The sequence below is a fragment of the Phodopus roborovskii genome, unplaced genomic scaffold, assembly GCF_943737965.1.
Source record: "Phodopus roborovskii unplaced genomic scaffold, PHOROB, whole genome shotgun sequence".
Taxonomy (NCBI): Eukaryota; Metazoa; Chordata; class Mammalia; order Rodentia; family Cricetidae; genus Phodopus; species Phodopus roborovskii.
Genome location: NW_026126571.1, coordinates 6,255,652 through 6,270,797, shown reverse-complemented (window position 1 = coordinate 6,270,797; position 15,146 = coordinate 6,255,652). Strand labels below are relative to the sequence as shown.

The 15,146-nt window shown below is 39.3% G+C and overlaps 1 protein-coding gene across 2 annotated transcripts in view; it reads right to left on the bottom strand.

Moving 5' to 3' along the window:
* Positions 1-15,146, bottom strand: part of Ctnna2 (catenin alpha 2) — a 1,034,505-nt gene that overhangs the window by 652,486 nt on the left and 366,873 nt on the right. The window lies entirely within an intron of this gene.

Here is a 15,146-nt window from a genome sequence, read left to right as displayed (position 1 = left end):
CAGAACCCCTTCCATGTTTATGATATAGCTGGAGGCTTTATAATAAAAAAACAAAGACATACCCTTGCTCTGTCCTCTAAATGCCATCGAAATATGCTGGTCAATCTGCAGGACAGGACAAAGTCCCATAGAAAAAGCGGTTTGAAGCAGATATTTGAGAAAACAATGTTAAAGCCTCCCTAGTATGTAGACCCACACAGCACACTGGTCTCGTGGTTGTTTGTCTTTTCTCATCTCTTGAGAATGTACAACATTACAATAATCTCTGTCTTCTACATTACACTCTGTGTATTCCCTCTAAAACATTTTTTTTTTGACAGATAGTACAATGACCAGGTACACAGATAAGTGTCTTCCTATGAGAATGAAACTGTGTGACACCATGTCTGGAGTCACACGATCTATATTGGAGGTGTCATAAAGGGGAACTAAAGAAATTGGTCTTTATCTCAATAACTCTCATATAGTTGAACTTATACCAATAAGTCCAGGTAGGAGCAGCAGCTGAATTAGCTCATTATCCAACATAAGAATTCTGATGGAGGGCTCAAATCCAAAGGCAAATTACTCATTCATCTATTTACAAAGAGGTTGGATATTCATGCTCTGTCAGTCATGAAGTTGTTTGAGGGCAGAAAACATTAAGACAACTCCTTGAACTTTTCTTCTTCATTCACTCTGCACTGGGCTCCCTGACTTTTGTTTTATTGTGAGCACGCTGGGCCTTCTAACCTTTGAACTTTCTATTTGTTCTACCTGAGCTGATGCTGTTTTTATCAGATATCTGTATGAGGTGTCAACCTATGGACACCTTTTGATGCTTGCTGGTCTATAGTCTCAACCCCAGCATCCCCCCTTCATATGCGTAACTTGGTTCCACTCCATCTTAATTTCTTCATAAATTTTAACTAGTGCACAGATCTATCTTGTTTATTGAAATATAATTTCTCCAGGAATAGGGACTTTCATCCCTTTTGTTTGATTTTTACTCAGAAAGGTACCTGGCACATAGTGTGATTTTAATGACTATTTCCTCAAAAAATACAAGACTATGAATCTAATAAAATTAAATGGGAAAAATTGTTAAATTCTTTAGATTTTAAATTCTTCTTTGGCTAGGAATTCCGTTGAGGGATAATTTTTTGGAAAGTTAAAGAATATTATCAAGGTCTCCTAGTTTATTGTGACAAAATACTCTGACAAAAGCAACCTGGGAGAAAGGATATATTTTAGCTCACAATTCCAGGTTAAAGTGCATCATTATGGAAAGTCAAGGCAGGAATGTGAAGCAATAGCTGTGTCAGATACCAGTCATGATTTGAAAGGACAATTAATACAAGCATGCTTATTTACTCTTTATATACAATTAAGAAAAAATAGAGTTTTTTTTTTTACTTTCTTTTGAATTCTCATTCTCCCTTTCTTCTCATTCTCATGGGAAATTTAAAATGGGAGTATTTAACAAATAATCTTATATCAATCATCAGTTCATATTGTTTTGACAGTCAAAGTCTGGGATTTGCTGCCTAGGCAATGGTACCACCAACAGTGGGGTAGTTCTTCCTAAATCAATTAGAGTACTACCAAGAAAATCTTTCATAGATGTCCCTACAGGACAGTCACTGATTCTAAATAATGTCATGTTGACAATGAAAACTAACAATCATAGAAGGCATGGTTCATTTGAGATTTACCTTGAGATAGAAAATGATTTTGGTAGCACACAAACAAGAATGATATTCTGGAATCCAGTTTGATGTTCAAATTGTATGTATTAATATGTAAAGAAAAAGACACTTGAAGCAAGAAATACATTGATTCTAAGCACAAAGTACTATAAACTGCCCAAGCTCTATTTGGTCCTATCATGAAATTATTCCCCCCGGCTTTAATATATGCATGAAATTTCTCCTACCACAGTTTTTTTAAAGTTAATAAATTGAGGCTAAGTTAATAAAAGGCAGAATAAAAAGAAATCCCTAATCTGAGATGCCTTACTGGTATGTTTTATAGCTGAGCAAATTCTACTCATTATGTCAGTAGGTGCAATTAGTTTCTTTTTTCCCCTAGATGTATATATCTGGGTTTTTTTTTTTTTTTGTTTGTTTGTTTGTTTTGTTTTGTTTTATCACAGAAAGCTTTCTAGGCAACTTTTTTCCATCATCTATGTGATGGCTTCATTTTCTCCTGTATAGAAAACTGATGATAATAAAGATGACTGGCCACAAACCAATATGTAACAACCCCCAGTATATCATTGCTTTGCAGTCGACCCTGCAGAGCTTCCTCAAGGCGAGCCTCACTTCAGGAAGGGTCTGAATAGTCCAGAGGTGCTTCTCTAGCTTACATACCCACCTCCTTTCTTTGCATTTGCAGCCTGAAAGGAAACAAAGTTAAGACAAAAACAAAAACAAATAACCAAACGAATAGTTTGCTAATCTCAACCCTTCATTTTTCAGTAAAATTAGGAAAAGAAATTAACTGAAAGAAGAAAGTATCACATTCTGAAAGAAAATGCTAGAGACATAAGAACTGAAAGAAAGTTGAAATTGAAAATGGACTTGAAAGAAAAAGAAAGAATTTAAGGGCAATTATATTACCTTCCTTTGAAGGAAGTTGCCATGTGTCCCTTTCTCTCTCACTCTCAATGAAAACTTAAAATAGGAATATTTTTGAATTAATTTTAGATCAATCATCAGTTCATATTTCTTTGACATCATAACTCTTGTCCTGTTGCCATGCCAACAGGCAGAGAGGAGCTAAAAAACATTCCAAAGATATGTAAATTATAGGCTTAGTTGCCACTTAGTCCTCCATGGTGTGAACACTATCATCAAACTACGAACAACCAGGACCATCACAGCCCCTCTTAGCTCTGCTCCATTATTTCCTTCAACTGATGAAAATATGTGATCTAATTCATAAACAAAACTATATGATCCACTTTCTGTAATAGAAAAGCTATACAGATCTTTCTCGTTATTCTTGGGATAAACACAAACATGCTAATTTAGACATATCTAGCTCTGATTCCACTTAAAATATAGCTTAACCAATGTTTATTCATCCTTTAAATACACAGGGAATGGTGTCTATGTGAATATCATGCAATTTAAATGACCAAAGCAAATAACGTTCACTAGAAATTAGAATGGATAGTATACTGTTTCTCTTAATACTACTCCAAGAATAAAAATATCAACTCGTCTAACCCATCATACCCACATTTATCCTTACCACTCTTGTGATTGACATTGGCTGATTAGTTTTTTCATGAGCTTCAAAGGTGTCAGGCACCACTATAGCATGTAAGCAGTGGCTGTAGGTTTTTAATCCACATCACTATGCTGCATGGATGGTAACAAAATATGTGCCTCATGGATTCTGTGATGGAAACAATAAAACTGTGAACATCATGACCACTCTATGTGATGGACTACCAATGTAGAGCCAAGCTGGAAGGCATGTCCTTTGTTTGGTCTCCTTCTTTTGAATCTGGCTAGCCAACTGATCTGCTTGATCAAAGTGCTTCAGATGTCCTGTCATCTTCTACATCTTGCAAGTAATCTAGCCTATCTACCAAGGGAGGTTGTGTGAAGAAACAGTGGTATTCCCCCCACCAAAACAAAAAAAAAAAAATACAAGTGCACACATATAAAAGTCAAGTTAGGAAGGAGGCTACCTCTTGTGCGCACCTTTGAACGCACTTCTAGCTTCAGCAGGGATGTTGCAGTTGATGCACACAAGTTTTGGGTTGTTGTTGGTTTTTTTATTTATTTTGTTTGTTTATTTGTTTGCCAGGCATTGCTTATGCTACAGAATCTGAAGTCAATGGATAAAACAATAGAAGCTACAAGGTCTTGAGAGTGTGTGCCTTAGCACTGTTGTTTCTTAAGCTTCACACACTCATCACAGAGGCACAGCACAGTCCTCACACAACAGTGAGTTTATACCCTCCGGAATCCCGTGTGGTATGGGATTATGTTAAAGCACTACCTTTCATTTCTGAAAAGGCATAACAAGAATACCAAATTTATCAAGTATAAGGGATAAACAAATGAGATGCTATGGGTAATGTGATTAACTGAATGGGAAACTTAAGGTAAGCAATCAGCAAAAGCTAGCTTTTAATGATTTTTAAAAATGGCATTGAGGGGAAAACAATGACTTGTCCTTAAAAATGGCATCCATTTGGGACAATATAGACATATATGGATATATGGATTATATTACTATTTTGTGTGGAGAAAAAAAAAATGGATCCAAAGAAAATATACTTTTTTTGAGATAGGTTTTTGTTGTTGTTGTTCTGTTTTGATTTTTGTTTTGTTTGTTTGTTTTGTTTTTAGCTTAGGCTGGGTTGAACTCATAGTGCTCCTCCTGCCTTAGCCACCTTACTGTAGGAATTAATCGATTTATAGGTGTATGCTGACACACCCAAGGTAATTAAGCATATTTGTGAGTGAAAGCTAGAAGAGAAAGTATCTGAATATTTCTGAATAGTTGTTCTAAAAGTTTACATATATTTTTCTGAATGTGGGTTGTGCACGTGAGTGCAGTGCCTTAGGAGGCCAGAAGAGGGCTTTGGGTTCCCTGGAGCAGGAGTTATAGGTGATTATTAATTGCCTGATGCAGACGCTGAGAACTGAGCCTCTGCAAGAAGAGAATGTGTTCTTGACCACTGAGCTTCTCTCCAGCTTCTCACATTTGCTTTTGAGTTTATAAAATCACAAAACAAACAACAACAACAACAGACAACTGAAACATTGGTATGAGATATGGAGTAGTAAAACACACAAGTCCTTATGAGATAGTTTTAAATCACCAGATAAAAACCAGCCAAGGACCATAAACTGGTCCTAAGCACCCCAATGTTATGCATTTTTCAAAGCAGAGCAACTAAGTTTCTGGGCTCATTTCTCTTGCCCTGATATAAGTTCAACTTATGGAAGCCAGTGCTTAAGGGTCTTTGCTAAACTGATAGGCTCCACAGATGAATTAATCTCAAAAGGCAACAATCTGTCTATTTAGTAACTACCAAAGTCCCACCCATCAGGCAGAAATGATTACTTTACACTCTAGGGCCTCTCCCCTTTAAGTGTGACTTTCAATTCTTTCAGACATTTACACCTAGATCTCACGTTTAGCTTCCATCAGAGGATGAGAGGATGTCAAATTGCTTTCTGCACAGTAATTTACTGATGCCCTCAATTCTCTGCTATGGCCCATCACCTATTATTATTGTGTCTAATGCCTGACAGAATAGAAAACCTCCCCATTGCAAATGGAAGGCACTCACATACTTAACCCAAATGCTGTAACTTGAAAGTCAATGCAGGGACCAAAACTTATTAGTCAGAAGATAGCAGGGATGGCCATTGTTCTCTGCTTGGTGTACATCAAAGGGATGTAATTAACTGATGAAATGACAGTGTATCCTAGCACTCCAGGGATGTTTGGGATTATGTTCTGGAAGAAAGTTGGGTTCTTGAGTAAAATATGCATAGACTGAAGTTCTTTATCAAGGCATTTTTCCCCCAAACAGAATGATCGCGAACAAGCTTCTGAAAATGAAAAGGAAATAGATCTTATTTGGTGAATTCTTGGATTATTTTGCCATAGTTGGATTTTGGGGAAAACTCACCCTTTCCCTGTTCCTCCTATTCTGAGCTGGTAAAAATTTTAACTGTTGTAGCAAAACATCCCGAAAAAATAAGGGTATAAAGGTTTATTTCGGCTCATGCATAATAAGTTTTAGTACGTCCTTGTGGGAAAGCAATGTCAGAGTGAAAAGCTCACATCATGGAATCCAGGAAGCAGAGTGTAAGAATGTTCACATTTCAGGGTCTCTGCTTTTTGACCTTTCATTCTGTCTTGGTCAATATATTGGGTGTACCACTCACTTTAAGGTCTGGTCTTCCCCATCATTTCACTCTCTCTCTGAAACACTCTTAAAGATACACCCAGAAGTATGATTTATGACTCTAGTAGATGTGTCTCAATACCACCAAGTTGACAAACCAGAGGATGGATGGATAGATTAGAGGTTTAGAGGTCTTGTTGCTCAGTCATGAAGATTAGAGTCCAGTGGTTCCAAGCATCCATGCTAGGCAGCTCACAGGAGCCCATAACCCAAACTCTAGAGGACTGGATGGCCTTTTCTAGCCTCTGTGGCCATCTGTATTCATGTGCGTGGGTGTTCATGCTCATACACACACGTGCATGCGTGTGCGCACACCCCCCCCCACACACACACACTTCTTAGAAAAGAAAAACTAAATCAGTCATCATGCTGCCCTCTTCTCACTGGTTTGACAGCAACTGTCACCTGAATCCCATTCCTTACAGCAGCTGTTTTCCAAAGACCTTCATTCCCACGTTGTAAGGACAGAAATAATTCATAAGGGCATAAACCTGTCCTATCCCTAGGAGTATGCACCTGTTTGTTGTAAAACTGCAAACTTTTCACGGTCCCCAGGAAGGATGAAATCATTAGCTTCCACGGGTGGTGAGACTCTGCTTGACTCCCTTCAAACCACCCACTAAAATATTCCCATCTAACCTGCCTCCTTGGAAGCCAAATCTTGGTCAGGACAGGCAAATGTACTCATTTGTCAAGGAAATTGCACTTTTATCATGGTGCATAATCCCAGAAATCACAATCCCGGATGGGATGATACCTGTGAATCCATTTTAAAACCTAAATTTGCTTTTGTGGGGTGTGGGTGGGGTAGGGGGTTACATCATACTTAAAGATGCACACTGAATTTTCAAGAATTGCTGGCCAAGCTCTCACGAGTGGAACCCTTGCCTGGCATGGCTCTGGGTTGACCCCTCAGTACCTCACCTCTTCCCTACCCTCATACACCCCTAAACATCTCACAGGCCAGGCAAAAAAGGCACCCACGGCCATGAAAACACATCACGAGAAAGCCACACAGCTGTGTGCTGAGGCTCCAAGCTCCAGAGTTAGCTCACTTACGTTGTGCCAGCTCCACCAGAGTGAACTCACATTTCTGCCTCCAAGTAATTCACCCATGAGCTTTCCTGCATCACTTGCAAGCTTTTCTGTGCCTACAATAAAGTCTTAAGAGGGTACGTATGCACGTGAATATGTATGTATGTCCACAAAGGAGAGTTGCCTTAGTTCATCCTTCACCGAAAATATTAAGCTCTAACCTCAGACAGCCGTCTAATAAACACATCCTTATTTCTCTCATAAAAAATTGTTTTGTTCATTAAGTGGCTTGATCTGGGTGAAAACATTTGTTGTTAGTACTCAAGAACCAGTGTACTGTAGCCATTATAAAGGTCTCCAAGGTCCACGGTCTCCACTCTATAGCAGAACTGTTACTTGTCAGATACTGTGACCATGGACAAACTACTTAACCTCCCTGAGCTGCTTCCATCAGTGAAACAAGCATAATCATAGGCCTGTCTCCAAGACTAGTAAGTCTAAATTTGATTATTCTCATTTCTTCCTTGCATATACAGAAAAGGCCCAGAAATGTTATTATTATTTACATAAAATGCTAAAAAGAATGGAAGATGAAAGAGCACCACTTTCAGGAAGAGTTTTTAATCTCTAAGGATAGTTGTGTGTATAGATCTTTTTCCTATAAAAGCAAGGTTACATTCTCCTCTGTAGTAAGGGATTCATTGCAGACAAATAAAAGAAGCTTACTTATAAGTAAAAAAAAAAAAAAAAAAAAAAAAAAAAAAGCATAGCAGAGCCATGAAAATATGCAGTTCTTAGTAACTTGGATCAGTTGTTAGACATGACCCCTGGAAAAAGACTCTGCTCTGGCTCAACTGTTCAATCAGCTTCCAGGGAAGGCAGGGTAGGCCTTTGGAAGGGGCAGACAATGGATAGGAGTGAGAAAACCAGGCAAGCCCCGTCCCCTGAGTTTTCCAAGGGCATGGAGACAAGGGTGTTATAATTTTGTTATAAAATATTCTTTCCTCAAAAGGCTCCTGGGTTGAAGGCTTGGTCCTCAACCTAATGATCTCAGGATCTCAGGGAGGAGTTTTGGAAAGCTTTTAGATTGTGATGATAGAGACATAACAAATGCATTAACCCACTGATGAGTTCATGATAGTATAGACTGTGGAAGGTTGGTGCTGATTGGCTGATGAAAGTGTGTCTTTGAAAGGTTAACTTGTCCCTGTCCCACACAATTTTCCCTCCCCTCTGTCTTCTCATCATTTTCTTTTTTTCTTACTTGGTTTCCCACAGTATTCCCTGTAGCCCTCACTGTCTTCTTCCTGGCCATCTTAAAGTAAAGGGGCTCTTCTGTCACATGTCCTTAGCCCCTTTCTTTCTTCCTTCCTTCCTTTCTTTCTCCCTCCCTCCCTCCCTTCCTCCCTCCCTCCTTCCCCCCTCCCTTCCTTCCTTCCTTTCTCCCTCCCTCCCTCCCTTCCTTCCTTTCTTTCTTTCTTTCTCTCTTCCTTCCTTCCTTCCTGCCTGCCTTCCTTTCTTTTTTCTTTTTGTTTTTTTCCACACAGGGTTCCTCTGTGGCTTTGGAGGCTGCCCTGGAACTAGCTCTTGTAGATCCCCCTGCCTCTCCCCCCCACCCCCAAGTGCTGGGATTAAAGGCCTGTGCCACCACAGCCAGGCTGTTCCTGCCTTCTTAATGTTCTCTCACAAAACCTGCATACAGCAAGGGAGAGAGCAAGGTCGGAGTAAAACCATCTTCCCCTCCCACAAATCCCTTCTTTCTCAAGTTCCTTTTCTCTGGTCTTTTGCCACAGTGACAAATGGAGAGCAGCAGGAAGACACACCAGGTGGATGACAGGCTAAGAGGCAAACGCTACATGAAAGGAAAGCTGGAGATAGAGGGGAAGAGAGCCAATGGCTGTGTTAGTTGAGATGCCTTAAGAAATCTGGTTGGAAAAGCCCAGGATCTGGAACGATGTAGAGGGAAGAGACTCCAGGAGGTTGAAATCCAAGAGGGAGAACTTATTTTGTTCTGTGTGAGGTCTGTGCCTCAAACCGCGTTTGGGGTGCTGCTATTGAGCTGTTTTCAAGCCAGCTGGGGGCTTCATAACTTTCAAAGAGTTCAGCTCTCTAGGTTTGGGGAACAGGGTGTTATTTCTGAGGTGACAGCTCCAAGTAAAGCCAGGGTTTCTAAGGAGAGGTTGTAGCAGAGGATCTGGAGTAGTTCTGGACAAAAGTCAGTTCTGATATCAAACATGAAGGCCAGCTTCCCCTTAACCACGAAGACTGTTCTGGTGGATCACCACATGGAGTAGAAGTCTCAGCCCTTAGAGTTTTTCTTTTTTCTATATTTTCATTTTGCATTTTTATCCAAAAGGACTTTTTATTATTCATTCTGTTCTTTCATTCCCCGTAGAGTCACTACTTCAGTGTGTCATAGAAATGTAGGTAGAAGCAAGTTCCCCGTCTTTGTGAATGTGGTGTTTTATCAGGAATGCTTGAAACAAGTCTCTGCTGTCTCAGCTCCGGTCTCAGACTGAGCATGCCGGGAGCCAGAGCAGAGCTTCTGATACGTTCTGCATGCACACACAATACGGAGAGCCTTCAGTCGAGGTGAATCCACATAACGCAAAATTCACCATTTTCAACTCAACAGTGAGTGGCTGCACAGATGGCTCAGGGTTCGGATTGTGCGCTGCTCTTCAGAGGGCCCTGGTTTAGTTTCTAGCACCCATTCTGGTGCTCAGTACTGTCTGGGACACTAGCACTTTCTCCCTCTCTGACTTCTGCCTGCACTACACTCACATGCCAAACTCATTTTCAGATATACTGAAGCGTATGCATATGCTTAAAAATATTGCTTTTAATTCAAGTAAAATTAATAAAAATATTTTTTAAATAAAAAAAATAAAAAGGCTTTCTAGTCAACAACTCAAGGGCAATTAGAATTTGGCCAATGTCATGTAATTCCCATAGTATGATATAGAATATCCATATATATATATATATATATATATATATATATATATATATCTCCATAATTCTAAAAGGAAATTGCACAATTATTTGTAATTGTGTAGTCCTTTGAGTCTTCCCATATCTATCAGCCCCTAACAAACCTCAGCCAACATTCCTTCCCTGTAGATTTTGTACACTTCATATAAAAGGAATCACAATATATTACCTTTTGTGTCTAACTACATTTAAATTGCTTAAGCTACTCACACAGCTTTACAAGTCACCAGAGATTTCAAGTGCACAGATAAGCATCCTTCCTCCAATGCACACACAGCACAGAGTGCTGGCAAGAACATGCTTATGTAGTGCAGGCAATACAAACATATATCTGGTCTCAAGCAAACACATGCATGTTTGAGCTTGGCCATCACCATGAATAGTTGGAAAATAACTCATTATAGGAAATAGATAGGAAGTTACCCCCCCCTTTTGGATGTGAAAGGCAGCAAATATTATTTACCCAAACTTCTGTAAGCAAAAATAAAGCTATATACGTGGCTGGAGAGATGGCTCAGTGGTTAAGAGCACTGGCTGTTCTTCCAGAGGACCCGAGTTCAATGCCTAGAACTCACACAGCAGTCCCAGGGTATGGAATGCCCTCTTCTAGCCTCTGTGGACACTAAAGGCACATGCTTTTAGAATAAACATTCAGACAAAACACCAATGCACAAACATAAAATAAAATGATCTATATAAATAAATATTCCCATGATCCAGTGCCACCAATATTTTTAGATGCTTAACCATTAGTATTTCAATTGTCAAATCATATCTGTTAATTCCAACAGACTATGCATTACCACAATACCATTTCTTAAGATGATAAAATCAGGATGGATGGATGGATGGATGGATGGATGGATGGATGGATGGATGGACAGATGGAAGGATGGACAGGATAGATAAAAAACTAATACATCAGAATAGAACAAAACAAATATACAGAAGGAAAAGATCATAAATTCCTTGGGAGGAAAATAAATTTTCATTTGAAAATGATAAAAATAAAATGATAAAGTCATCTTTGATAAGTCAAATCCATGTAATAAGGTCAGATGCAGCATTCAACTGAAATTAGAGAAAGCATTTTAAATTTTTCAACTAATCTCAAAAGAATCCTGACTCCTAATTCCATGAAGTTTCTCCAAGGGATTTCTGACTTTCAGAATTTTACAGCTTAAAAAATGACACACTGAATCTTGTACAACCTCACAGAAAATGTTTGCATCTTGATCCAGAGTCGTGGGTGTGGTTGTATTTACATACCGCAAGTCATGAACAGATAAACAAATACTATGACGTGTCAAAGAGTGACGTGAACAGAGAGAAAAACCCTGCTTCTGCTTCAGGGTGCTATCCAGGCATCAGGATTTCATTGAGCCAATTTCTAAAAATCATTATTTTAATAGATTTTTATTTACAGTTGGGTGGTTCTTGCCATTTGCTGTGATCTGTTAAGGTTAGAAGGAGACATCTCACCCACATGTTTGGATGGGTTAGATTGTGTCACCTATTTTGATTAGACAGGCCTTCAGTAGAGATTCCTTAGTCATGATGTAGGATTCTATCTCATTCTCACTTTTTCGGAAACCTGTCAGCCATGAAAAGTGGAGAGCTAGACTAGGGCTGGTGGGAATAGAGGGACACAAATGATGGACGGTGTGGTGTGAACAGCAGTCTTGTACTAGGTATGACCGTACAAAAACTCCATTCATTGGGCTGAAGCAAGGGCCTAGTGGGCAAGGGCACTGGCTGTGTAACCATTAGGTCCCAAGTTTGGATTCAAGAAATTCCATAGCAGCCCTGTGGGGCAGACAGGAGACTATCTGGGGCTTCTGACTGCCGGGCTAGGAAAACACCATTAGTTCCAGGGTCTGGGTGAGATGCTGCCTCAAAGGAATAAAGTGGAGTATGAAAGAGGAGGACATCTGATAGCCAACTGACCTTTATGTGAGCAATACACACACACACACACACACACACACACACACACACACACAATTTGTTATCATTTGTACATTTGCTCAATATCTTGAATAGTTCTGTATCACCATTGAGAGAAATATCTGAATTCTCTCAAATCAATCCTTTACAAGGAAGTAATGAAATAAAACACATTTTCTTTTATAACCCAGAGACCACAACTGTTCCTGTTACTTGAGTGAAAAGTTTTTGATGATGGTTTATTAAAAAAAAAAACATGGTAAATAATGTATTTTCTCAATAGTTGGCTAAAAGAAGTAAGTGTTATCCTTGGTTAGATAAGGAATTTATTTTTTCCCTCTGTGCTGTTACTACACTTAAGCAGTCATGTGGAAAATACTAGGCAGAACTTTAAATTCTGTGATTTTTAGGTGCCCTGTGAAAAATGAGGTAACAGTACCCATGCTGTTTACTCTGGCATCATACAGAATACAGATGAAATCAATACGGAGATGCTGACACTGGACAGAGGCCTAGAGCAACGTAGTATAAATAAGATGATAGACGAAATCAGGCAGTGGGTTTCTGAGATCAATCAGAGAACCATTCAGGTATTGTGCTGGTCATCAGTCAGGAGAGCACGTCACCTGGGTTTGCTAGTCCTGGGAACACTTAAAGCCTTTTCCAACTGGTTTGATGTTAAACTGCATTCCATTCAAAGGCCATCCCCACTTTCTGAAGGCAACACTAGTAACAAAGAATCCAGCAGGGAGAACTCTAGACACATACAGAAATAGAAACATGGCTAGACATCAGTCAGGGAGAGACATGCTACCAGCACGTGGGATCAAATCTCCAAAGGTCCACCTGGCAGGGGTTTGGCTGTGCTGTTTAATAGAATTTAGGTCATTCCTTTATCGCCTCATATTTTTTTTCTTTTTTGTCAAGGTTTCATGTAGCCCAGAGCTTCAAAGTTACTATGCACCCAAAGCTGGCTTTGAATCCTCAATCTTCCTGTATCCACCTCCTGCATCTTAGTATGTGTCACTGCATCCAGCCGTTTAGGTCACTTCTACAACATCGTGAAGATGTATTTAGCATTGGATCAGTTGCAAAAGAAATGGTTATTTATGCGAAGATGATAATTTAGTTTATCATTTCGCTGTGCTGGTGGGAGAAGTAACCCCCGACCTTTGCTAAAGTCATGACCATTAAAAAAAAAAAAAAAAAAAAGTGGCTCTGTCCAAAGTCATTCAACCACTTCCTGGTGTAACAGTGGAAAAGGCAATTGGCGTTACAGCAGCAGGTGACTGATAGTGGCTATCTGGAATGAATAATAAGGGCAATATAACACTATAACATATAAGGATAATGACAATAATACACTATATAGTAAGGATAATAATAATATAATAATAAGGATAAATAGATGCCGACAGAAACCACCTTACATTTCCAAGTATACTGCTTCCATGTAAGCTAGCACCTCTGTGCTTGGGGGAAATAGGGAACCTTCAAACAGTTTATTTCCAAATGTAGAATGACCGCTGCCAGATATTTACATACATATATTTTGGATCCCATATGAAAAAAAAAAAAAACAAGCACAAACAGATTACTGGTTCCCATGAGCAACTATATTATTCTCCACAGTCACGTTGATCCCAAGAGCATCCCTCCTCTCTTCAGCCCCTCTCTGCAATTTCTATACAAGTTGTGAGCATACAGGATCTTTGCTGCTGTGGTTGATGTGGCATTTTATGGAAAAGCAAAATGTAAGTCTGTAGTTACTGGTCAAGTAATATTTGTTACATATACAATATAATATTATTTATGGAAAAGAAAACAAGTGGCTGTTGTTATTTAAATTACACACACACAAAGACATGAGAGATTCATCTGCTTTGCCATTTATGTGTGATTTTCCAAAATGAGTATGTTGAAACTCAAACCTCAGGTGATATTATTTAGAGGTAGGGCCCTCTTTCTGAGTTTGGATCATGGCTGCTAAGATGAGAAGCACTTCTAGAAGGGGCCCTCAGTAGAGAGACAGAGACAGTTGCAGCAGCTATGAGAATTGTCCTGTCAGCTACTGAGTGTCCTAGAATCATTATTTATGATATTTTATTATAGCTAGAATGCACACATGAGAGTTGAAAGAAGATGCTTAATCTCTCACTGGTTGTAGAGTTGCCCTCCATGATAGTCACAGATTAAGAGATAGAAGAGTTTTCTTCTTTCCCTAGATTCAAGGTCTGAGCCTTTCATCTCATCTAAGTCTAACTGAAGAAAGGTTTTTCCAATTGGTTATGAGATATCTCATTCTAATATCCTCAATATAAATCACATGAATAGACATGAGACTAGCTTAAGAGAATACTTTGCCTAATCTCCAGCCTAATCTCCAATCTGCACACGGTTCTCAATCCACCCTCACTGCAATTAGAAGAAGCCCCTTCCTGTGACAGCTCGTGCTTATTAGCAATGCCACAGGTCTTCGGCTGTGATGCTGGGAATTGCAAGGGTCAGGACAGAGCTAATGAGACACAGAGGTAGCCCGAACTGGCAGTCCACATGCTGAGGCTGTGTTTAGGTTAATTACTAGCACATGGTAGAGGGTTGTAAAAGTCTTGTCTCATATAGAACACTAAACTGTACTGTTTAAGGCATCTGCAGCTCTCTCGAAACATGTACAAACTCTCACACACATATGTACAGATGTAGTTTATTACCTTTCATATGATATATCCTAATATATGCAAGCGAACTTATTTTCCCTGTTCACACTCCATCCCATAATCATAAGTCTTATATTCATGATTTTAATCCGCATAAAGAAAAAACAAATCCCCTAAGTTCTACCGAGAAGATGAGCTGGTGTTTTCCTGTTTCTAACAACTCTCCTTAGGTTTGAGAACACAGTGACTAGGTAAAGGTCACAGTATCACCCAGTGATTACTGAATTGGGAGCTCTGCAAATGTCCTTTAGTACACAGCAGGCTGTAATTCAACCCCCCCCCCATGCCTGGGCTGGAGGAACGACTAATACTGCATAGAGTTCAAAGCCAAGTCCTTGCTTATCACTCCAGTCAAACAATTTCATTTCTATCAGCTGGTGGTTGTACTTCAGATTTTATGGATCCAATGGGTCTAGTGAAATTTTATGACCCTGCAACACAACAAGAAGAATAAAGCTCCAGGAAAAAAAAATCAATATAATGTTTAAGGTCTTTGTTACCTTTATAACCTCCAGTGTTCGTTTACATAT